Source organism: Perissodus microlepis, chromosome 14 (assembly GCF_051167445.1).
Source record: "Perissodus microlepis isolate ML-2025 ecotype Zambia chromosome 14, ASM5116744v1, whole genome shotgun sequence".
Lineage (NCBI taxonomy): Eukaryota > Metazoa > Chordata > Actinopteri > Cichliformes > Cichlidae > Perissodus > Perissodus microlepis.
The window spans coordinates 33,360,276-33,370,889 of NC_140474.1; the positions used below are offsets into that span (position 1 = coordinate 33,360,276).

At 37.8% G+C, this 10,614-nt stretch overlaps 1 long non-coding RNA gene across 1 annotated transcript; it reads left to right on the forward strand.

Annotated features, from left to right (window-relative positions):
• The first annotated feature begins 1,261 nt into the window (after positions 1-1,261).
• Positions 1,262-3,559, forward strand: LOC146374277 (uncharacterized). The gene is made up of 5 exons (XR_014802141.1): positions 1,262-1,479; positions 1,992-2,035; positions 2,390-2,503; positions 3,076-3,105; positions 3,482-3,559. It is a non-coding gene; the product is annotated as an uncharacterized LOC146374277 (long non-coding RNA).
• Positions 3,560-10,614: the final 7,055 nt, after the last annotated feature.

A 10,614-nucleotide genomic window follows, 5' to 3' on the forward strand; every position in this document is an offset into this window, starting at 1 on the left:
TCCTTGTGCCACAGATCCTCACTGTTGCTTCTACTTTAAACAGAAGAGCAGGGACATGGGTGCAGGTCTCCGCGACTCCGGCCATACAGCTGCAGTGGGTGGCTTCAACCTTCCCTGTGATGCTCACAATGACCCATGGCTGCAATGCAATGAAACACACACAGACAAAGTTCAAGACACGAACTTTAATAAGCCAAGGCCGACACAAATGTGTTGTATCTACGTTCAAATATATTAATCATAAATGTAGCAAATAAAGTGTTTTTATGTATCCATCTATAGAAAGCTGCATGTTATATTTTAAATCTGCATGTTTCTTTTTAGAAACCTATCAGCAAAAAACTTAAGTATGTAATGCTAGGATGTAATCACTTTCAAGAGTGAGAAAGCATAAAGTTCGACTTTAAGTGTAATTAGGATTATTTATAATAAATATGAATTAATTAGTGCAATTTCTTTAACCATAGAGAATAACTAAATCCTTCAGGACAATGTCACATCAGTGCACTGAACTCACTATGTTATCCACCTAACAGCCTCCACATGTTCTCACTGTAATTTCCCCCTCATGAATGTTGCACTAATCTGAATGTTCGGAGGGAAATCAAACGCATTTTACTGGCAGTACTCGAGCTGACTTACCTTTGTTTGAATTACGGCGTACTCACAATTGTACCCAGTCCTTGGTGAATTGGATGTGAGCCTCCAGAGATTTATAATGGCGAAATTGGTGCGCCGTGTATGCGCTGACTTTACAGACAAGGTACAAGAATATATCAGGCTAAGTCAATAGCGGTTTGGTCCTCAGGGTTTCTACTCCACTGCCGGATTTCATACGGGTCCCCATTTCCAATGCACGCTATTTTTTTGCAAGTACCGTCTCTATACCGTCCTTTTTTCTTTTGAGCTACTTTTCAGAATTGCTCGTCCTTCCAACACAGTGTGTTTGTTTTGATTCGTGGCCTGCCAATATGGTGCTGCGCTCCCACAATGCATTGCAGCGTTACGTCAACTCCAAAGCCCGTTGCGTGCAGGAGAGTATGCGCATGCGCATTGCCATGGTGATTTTAAAAATAAAGATAAAATGAAAAGTAATTAATAAAAAGTACATATTTAAATATTCCCACAAATGTGCAATGAACGTGCAAAAAATTCTGTTTAGTAGTTATTGCTGTTTCTTTCTTTCTTTCTTTCTTTCTTTCTTTCTTTCTTTCTTTCTTTCTTTTTTTTTGAAAAATAACGACGTCTCTGAGGCGCGAATTCCGACAGTGAGAGGAACGGCCGGATACAGGAGACGAAAGAAACGAGCCGATTATGTTCGCGTTAATTAAGTGGTTGGAAGATGTAAAATTCTCAATTCTGCCAACTGAACTTATACGAGATTTTAATGAGGATGAATAACCTTTATTTCGTGGAGTGGCGACAAGGAGCCAAAAGGCGGGTGGCCGGTCTATGAAGCCTCCATCATCAAGATAGCAGGTGCCTTTTCTCAATATAATATTACTTTATTCTGGTTTATTTGGCACGGAAGCGTAGAGCTGAAATATAAGTATAGCACGTTATAACGTGAAAAGTATATCGTGCTAACAATATACTATCATGTTTGTACAATATACTTTTCACGTTTGAACAATGTAATGTCACGTTATTACAATATACATATTTTTCACGTTCGTACAATATTGTGCGAACGTGATAATTATGTATATTATAATAACGTGATATTATATTATACAAACATGAAAAGCATAATGTTAGAACAATAAACTTTTCACGTGATAACGTGATATAGCTCTATTTTGCTTTTGCCTGGGTGGCAGCTCCACGCTTCCATAATTTGGTAATCAAGATATGTAACTTAATTAATTATATTGTGACGTACTTTTGCCTTTTCTTATTATTCTGCCTTCTCAGAAAGGGGAAAAAAAATTACAAATAAAACTTTTTACACTTGTTATATACAATATTCACATTTAATTTGACTTTTACAGAAATCCCAGCTCTCCTTCTGGCTACAGAGCACTTACTTACCAAGGTGAGAAACAAAGCACAGTTATGCTTTATTAATATTCACCAATTACAATGTTCCACATTTCCTTGCTTTTTTAGTCATTTTTAGGCTTTTTAGAGTTTTTTTGGTTGTTTAGCAGTAATGTTTCTGCCTATCAGCCCATGAAATCGAATGCAGATCTTCCTGATGTGAGATTTACATAAATCTAAGTAATTTTGTTCGTCGTTATCATTAATGTTGTTGCTGTTGTTGTTTTTGTGCAGTTTACAATCATATAAACCTAGCAAGCATCAGTCAGCACAGTAACTAACCTAAACAGATTCTTGCTTTATTCACATATATTATATGTAATTATATATACTTGTACATTGTACCTAGGGTTTCAGCCACTTGGCCCCACCCCATTGTTGTGACAGCCCTGATTGTCCTTGTACACTGCATCTGAGCAGGGAACAGTCTCAACCTCATGCTGCCCTCTCCCATCCTCCTAAAGTAAGTATTTGTTGTTGTAGTTTTTTATACAGTGTCTGTGTCACATGCTAAGCATAATTATTGAAATAATAACTGTTTTCTAACAGATTTTCCCAAACACTAGCTATGTTTGTTGTCATTCAGACCAGTACTACTGCTTAGACATTGCTTAGTGGTCATACATGTTTGGCAAGCTTGTTATGATACATGATCTTGCATTACTATGGTGTTATATTATGATTATACATTCAAAGACATAAAATGGTCTTAAAATGACAATGACATAACTTGTCGCAATTGTTTATGGGGCAATATACAGACCAACAAAAAGTTGTTATCGTAACAGACCTACAAAACAGACGGTTTTATGATTGAGAAATTCAAAAAATAAATACATTTAATTTCTCTGAGATTCTCTGATATTCAGTTACAGTTCACAACACAGCTACCTGTACATGCAGTACTGTACTGTAAATTTAAATCTCTGCATTTAGCATCCGACTAGAAGAGTCACAGTTACTGCCTCGTTTTTGTTTTTTTGTTTTTTACAAATACCTGGACTATTACTAACACATTTACTGTTTTACTTTTAGCCTGTGGATACAAATACAGATGTCCTTAATGTAAGTTGTGCATTTTAATTACATCATGTTATTTTTATTATTATTTATTTATTTTGAATGCCTTTTTTGTTGGCCTTTTTTGACCATAATAAGACATTTTTGCAGGATATATACGGTGAATTTATATGCATAGATACAGTCGTAGTGCTTGACACATGCACAGAGCAGTAGATGGACTAGGAGGGAAATAATTACAATCATGATGTTGATTGCTGATGTCAGTATATATATTTTAGGGGAATGTTTTGTTTTTCACCCAAAATGAACTATTTTGCTTTAGAAGAGATTTATTACCCTACCAGACTCTTATATATTGTTCTGTTTTTTGTTTGTTTGTTTGTTTGTTTGTTTGTTTGTTTGTTTTTGTTGTTTTCAGGTTCAGTGGTGCCTGTTCTTCTAATGGCCGCCTTCCCACTGGAGGTTTTGATCCACAGCAATTTAAAAAGGTAAACAGCTTTGAAAGTCAGTTCAAATGGTTAGCTAATAGTATTCTAAAAAGCCTACTTCTCTGTCACCAGTTTCTTTACCAAAAAGTACCCATAAAAGTATCTCTCAATAGCATATCATTGTAGTTCAAATGTTTAGTTGTACAAATATCAGATTTTTGGAAATCTAAAACTAGTCAGATACTCAAATGTTCATGCTTTTTATAGGAGGACAGAGCAAAACGGACACTATGACAGCCATATATAGTAAGTGAAGACTTTGTGCGTATCTAAAATTGTATACAGCACAAGTAACTTACTTTGCAACCACTAAAAAAATTGCACAAGTAGGTGATGATGCATTGTAGTGGGTGGTCTCAGACAAAGAAAGTCAGATTTATGAATGCTGGAGGGTAAGGAGAGATGACCAAAAGGGGTGTTAGCATTACTGTAATGTGAACTGGATAGACTTTAGACAAAAAAAAAAGAGGTAAAATTATGCGTAAAATATATCCGTATTAATATCTGTATCTATATAAACAGAATTATCTGTTTGCTAAATGAAGCCAGCTAACATAAATCATATTTTAATTTTAACGCTGATAAAAGTAATAGAACTGTGACTTTTGTTTGTTACAGTGGCGGTAAGGAAGAGGTTTCCCAATGTGTCCAGAGGGGCTTTGAGGATTGCAGTGAAAGCTGGGGGAACTGAGACTGCTGGAAAAAGAAAAGAAATTACATTTTAAGTATGTTGACTTATGTTCATACAATCACACACACACATATACACATACATATATATACAGAGGAACCCTGACTTACGAATAACCCGTTTAACGAAAAATTCAAGTTACGAAGGCACTGAATGGCAATATTTCTGCCCGTGTTATGGCAAATTGCCCGTGTAACGAAATCCGCTGGCTCTGATTGCCTAAGCCTACAATGCCCACAATGCCTTCCAAATCATGTGACAACCCCTTGGCTTTCGTAATTGCGCTTCGCTGTTCCACTTGAACAATGTATTGTTGTTCTAGTTAGCAATTAGCCTATAGCCTATTGTTCAGCATCGCCTCACTCAACAGGCACGATGGGTGCTTCGACTTACGAAAATTTTCGACTTACGAAAGACCCTTGGGAGCGAATTAATTTCGTAAGTCGGGGTTCCACTATATATATATATATATATATATATATATATATATATATATATATATATATATATATTAGGGGTGCAACGATACACAAAATTCACGGTTCGGTTCGATACTTTGGTGTCACGGTTTGATATTTTTTCGATACAAAAAATGTTCATGCCTTTTTAATTTGTCATTTATTAAAATTATAAATATATATTTTAACTCAAAAGTACAGTTTTTAAATTTAATGTTGCTGAAACAACAAAGTAATAAAAAAATTAATCTATCTGATCGACAAATCACTCATCTTTGGAAAAGAGAGTTTATTACAGAGAAATGGCTCTTTCCAAAATAAAAGCTATACTATACGCTTCTTCTGGGCTATATTCTTAGCAGCATATTAAACATATCAGGTCCCCATAAGGAGAATCATGTGCTAACGGCTGTCTAAATGACTCGGGTAAAGTTTGTAGCATGCGTGCTTGTTGTTTTTGTCTGCTTCCACTTGTCTTTGCACTAGGATGATGTCGGAGTAAATGTGCAGTCATATTCGTTGTGTTCCCACTAGTGCTGTCAGCGTTAATCTCGTTGAAATGACGTTAACGCCACAACACGGCAAATCTCCGTTAACGAGCTACCGCACTAGTTTCCACCAATGTAATTGAGCATTGCGGTGCACATCCAACATACTGTTTTACTTTTGTCCATGACGCGCTTACCTTCAGGGTCATGCGTCACATGAAAACCAAAATAGTTCCAAACGCCACATCTGAATGAGGGTGGGGGAGGTTCAATTTGCCATGTTGCAACGACAGCTTAACTTCTGTCTCGCTAGCTTGCCCTGCGCTCAGTGAATCTACGTTCGACTACTCCGCCTAGGCTGCACTGTCGAGCGCAGATCCACTGAGCGCTCAACACAGACAGCATCGTCAGAAGAAAAGTTGATAAAATAAATTAAAAATTTTGTATTGTTCGATACATATGCGTACCGAACCGAAAGCACTGTATCAAACGGTTCAATATCGATACGAGTATTGTTGCACCCCTAATATATATATATATATATATATGTGTGTGTGTGTGTTTCTTTTAGAATGTTTAAGTATGTACTGAGAATAAAATTGTAAAATGAATATTCCTTGCTTGATTGATATGCTATATGTATGTTTTAGACATCAAATAAAGATTTCTTTCAGCTGTTATATGTGAATGTGTTTTCTTAGAAATATATGAAGGGTTAAATTTATATATTTTTGGATGATTTTAAATAAGTTTAAATTGTATTTTGAAATATATTTTTAAATATATTTCAAAATATAGAAAAATGGCCAAAAAATATATGCGCTAAAATAAATTTTAAAATATATTTATATATTTTGAAATGTATTTTAGCACATATATTTTTTGGCCATTTTTTGTATATTTTGAAATATATTTCAAAATATATTTTAAAATATATTGTTTACCGTATGGGCGAAAATTAAGAAGTGCTTTAAACTGTGCAGTAAATATGTTTGACAAATTCAAAAAATGTAACTTAAAACATACTGCAAAACACTGCTGGCCTAACTTCAGTGGGAGAGAAACCCGCGTTGAAGGGCGGCAGAGGTTGTTCTTCTTTGTCGTTGTTTTGGCAGTTGGTGGTGCAATACGTATGGCGTTATTTTTGTGCCATTATTCTGAGCGCACGTAAAAAAAAATTTGCAGGTGCAAGTGTTGCATTTTGAGGAGAAAATTATTTTGAGCGAAGAAAAGCTAAATTTGAGTGAACAAAATTCATTGCTGCGTGCAAAAACTGTATTTCAGTGTTTACTATTATCCACACACACACAATAGCAGCCCCTCGCGCTCAGTTTTTGCATTTGCGTTTGCTCCCAATGTGTTGCTCGCGCTCTCAGCATTTCTGCCCGTGCACGCGCAACTCTTTCTGTACACCGTTATATTTGTGCCACAAAACCAGCCAATCACGGGCATTGGCAAAAAAAAATAAAAAATGCTCGTACTCATGCTGCCCCGACGTCAGCCAGCGCATATTGGGAATGGCATAGGCACCGATCGGTTTTCTATCGCCCATTTCCTGGGAGTAAGGGCGCCCTTCGTTTGCCAGGTGCGCCTGCTGCTTGCGGCGCAGAGAGGAGAGGGCGGGGACGCAGGGGATTCTCTGACCGGCTGGAGCAGCATCTAATAACCAACTCGCAAAATAAAACAAAATTAAAACAAACCAACAAACACGAAAACACCAGACATTATAATACAGACTTATAATTTGCACCGATGTTTTTTCGAAATTCTATACACGAAAAGTGAGCGCGAGAGCCCTCGGTGCACCTGCTTGCTGCTGAAGTCAAAGTAAACTTTATTGTCATCTCCGCTACAGTCCAGTATATAGAGAGACGAGACGGCGAGGCTCCAGTTACAGCAGTGCAAGTAAACAAACAATATATATAAGAAGAGTAAGAAAATAAATATACACTTTAGGACCAGGCGTAAAGGGATCAATAACAATTTAAAATTTACAGTTTGATGATTTAAAGTCTCACACACAACCCGTCGAAAGGGGAGGGGGGGCGGCTGCTTCCAAATAGAGCGCATTTCATTTATAATGTTGTAAATCCAAGCCCATTATGTATTCATGATTTGAATCCTGGGTTGTGTGAAATCTCAGAAATGCACCCTAGACAAAGTGAATCTGTGAACTAAGGTGTAGGTGTGTTAGATCATGTTGTGGTGATCCTTGGGTTGAGGGATGGGTGTTCATACTAGAGTGCAAAATTAAAACCAATGGAAGATGGACAAGAAAAGTTCAAAGCCATCATATCCTCAGTTTAGAAAAAAGAGAAAAGAAGAGGAAGAGAAACGAGCAAAAGATACAGGTAAGCAGATGTGTCATTGGATAATGGCAGGTCATCCTGAAACAATCAGAATCAGAATACTTTATTAATCCCTAAGGAAATTATGTGCGTTACAGTTGCTCCAAGAATGGTAAAAATAGCAACAGTAACAGACTAAACTCCAAACAATACATTATGTTACAGATTTTAATATTAATTAGTCATTGTCAATTGTTGATTTGCCCTGTTCTCATTGTATGACGAATTATGATGGCTGTTTGGTAGCCGTTTGCATACTATGCATACTCTCTCTCTCTTCATATGTGTGTGTGTGTACAACAGCTTTATGTTAATGTACAATCCTTAATATGTTTTGTCTGCGTGTGTGTGTGTGTGGGGGGGGGGCGCGCCAGAGGGAGTGTTCGCCCAGGGCGCCAAACAGGCTAGGACCGCCACTGACAATACATCTGTATTGAGGGGAAAAGGAATGCGATTTGTCTCAGACTTCAGCTAGAATGAAAAAGAAAACACAAAGCTGAAATTATTCTGTGTTTTTGCTGCACAGCTACCTCTTTTTCTCTCATTCTCTCCCCTCCCTCTCCTGTTGCTACTTCAGTCATGAAACTGATCAATGATCAGCTGATCGTCTCTCTTGTTTGTTTATCGCCCACTTTGCTCCAGAAAGAGGAAACCAGCGGATGTCGCCTTAAACAACAGCAGCACGTTTAAGCTTGATCAGCTGTTGTTAGAATTTATTTAATATTACTTTCTAGTATCAGCTGATGTTTGCTGGAGCCACAGCTGTAAAAGCTGCTGCTCATGATACCGGTTTGGTTATCTGGTGAGAGTGAAACATGAAGGTGATACAAATCATACATATATACCAACAAGACAGTGTACATCACTGTCACAACTGTGTTTGTTTTAGTTCAAAGGCTTTATGGTTTTTCCTATAATACCCGGTGGTGTAGTCAGTGATTTTTTTGTCAGTTCAGCCTCATACATCATGTTTAACCCGAGTGACCACCCGGTCAGCTGGTGGGTAACAGGCATCTCTGAAAACGTTAGAGCACTTTTGTAAATATGTGATGTCTCGATAAATCGAGCAGGTATTTGAAGTTTACACAGCGCCATTCTCGCATGAAAATATCTTAAAAGTTCATTTTGTGACCCAGAAAGAGTAACATTTCATACTCTGCCACTCTATGTTCCTCTGCCATTGCCTCGTTTGAGTTTTGGACGAAATGCATTCTGGGATATTGCAATTCGTCATTTCGAGCTGATTGGAGACCAAAACAGCCAATCAGATTTTTTTTGCATCCCAGTCTGTGATTGGTAGTGATGTGCGATATCACTGATTTCCTTTCCGATCCGATACCGAGTAATATTCGACGATACTGATCCGATACCGATACTTTGTACATAAACTTATTTTATTTATTGTATCTCAAATTATAGCATCATAATGATTACGGGACATCAGATTACTTGTTCTTATCACTTATTCATCATATAGAAATAAAAAAAACTTGCCTGCCTGCAGCACTAAAGGACTCCCTGAGAGACGTCTGTCTCGCCCTAGCAGCACCTGTCCCTCTCCTCCTCTTCGGTTCGTCTCAACATACGCTCATCATATTCTGTGATATGATTTACTCTGAGGTGTTTGACAAGGTTATTGATGTTGCCACAACCATACATGCCAACCCTCCCGATTTTTCCGGGAGAATCACGAATTTCAGTGCCCCTCCCGAAAATCTCCCGGAGCCACCATTCTCCCGAATTTCTCCCAATTTTCCACCCGGACAACAAAATTGAAAAACCATATGGCAGAATTCACAGCGCGGCCCAGCCAATTCCAGTTTCCAACAATGGCAGCAGCTACTTAGTTTTAATATTACTCTTATTTCTCTTTCTGGGTTGCAAAAAAACTTTTAACATATTTTCAGGTGAGAATGTAGCTGTGTAAACTTCAAATATCTGAGCCGACCGACACATCATCTTCAAACCCCCGCGGTCTTTCATTACTCGGGTTAAACATGATATATAAGTCACTTTGATAACTTAAAAATGTTATTGTTTGGCTTTTCAGTGTTTTATTTGTTTGTGAGTAAATCAGTTTGGCTGAGATTAAAGTTATTAGATTAGATTAAATTAAATTAAACTTTATTAATCCCTCTGGAGGGTTCCTCCGGGGTTTTCACACAGCTGAATAAACGTCAAACAGAAAACTAATTAAAGTGTGAGATGGTCGAGAGTTTAAGTCAGCGCCCGATTATATTTTAGATAGCAAGGAGCAGACGGCAGCATTTCACTCCACCGGCCAATAATAACGGTGACATTTAACATATTTTATCCGATAAATAAACACTGTAAAATGTATTTATCACCCCCCACCCCAACAGCCCTTTTGAATATCTCCCTAATTCTGAGGTCTCAAGGTTGGCATGTATGGCCACAACACCTCACTGTTTTGCCACATGTATCGCAAACCACGTCTCAGCTGTTTGTGGAGGTAAAATACGTCCGCACATGACTCCGCTGCTGGCTCCGCACATGACGCTCAGCCATTGTTGTGAGTGCGCACGCCAGCGGCTGCGAGACATTTATGCAGCCGTATTTCGCACATAAGTATGAAAGGCGGAAGAGGAAGTAGTTCCTTTGAATGTAGACAATCCGAATGATTTCTTTCCACTGTGTTCCTGTTAATGATAAACTACAAAATTACCCTAAAGTACTAAAATATCGATATTTTAATGTGAGAATCGATTCTAGAACATAAATGATTGGTATCAGAGGAATTGATATTTCAGGATCGATCCGCACATCACTAGTGATTGGCTGGTTTTGTGGGAGTTCTCGCACGAAACAAAGTATAGGTTTTCATCTTGTGAATAACTGGAAAATCTCAGCTCAAACAGCTGCAAAACCTGTTTGCCCAGCACGGGGATATTGAATTCTATAAGATAAAGCCATAAATATGTGTGTCTGAGTCTTGTATCAAAAGTTACAGCTATTTATATGAAGTTGTACAAAAACGCTTTCTTTCGCCAAGACAGTGCGTTTCTCACTGTTACATGCATTTGAATGGGGAACTCGCCCGAAACAAAGTGTAGGTTT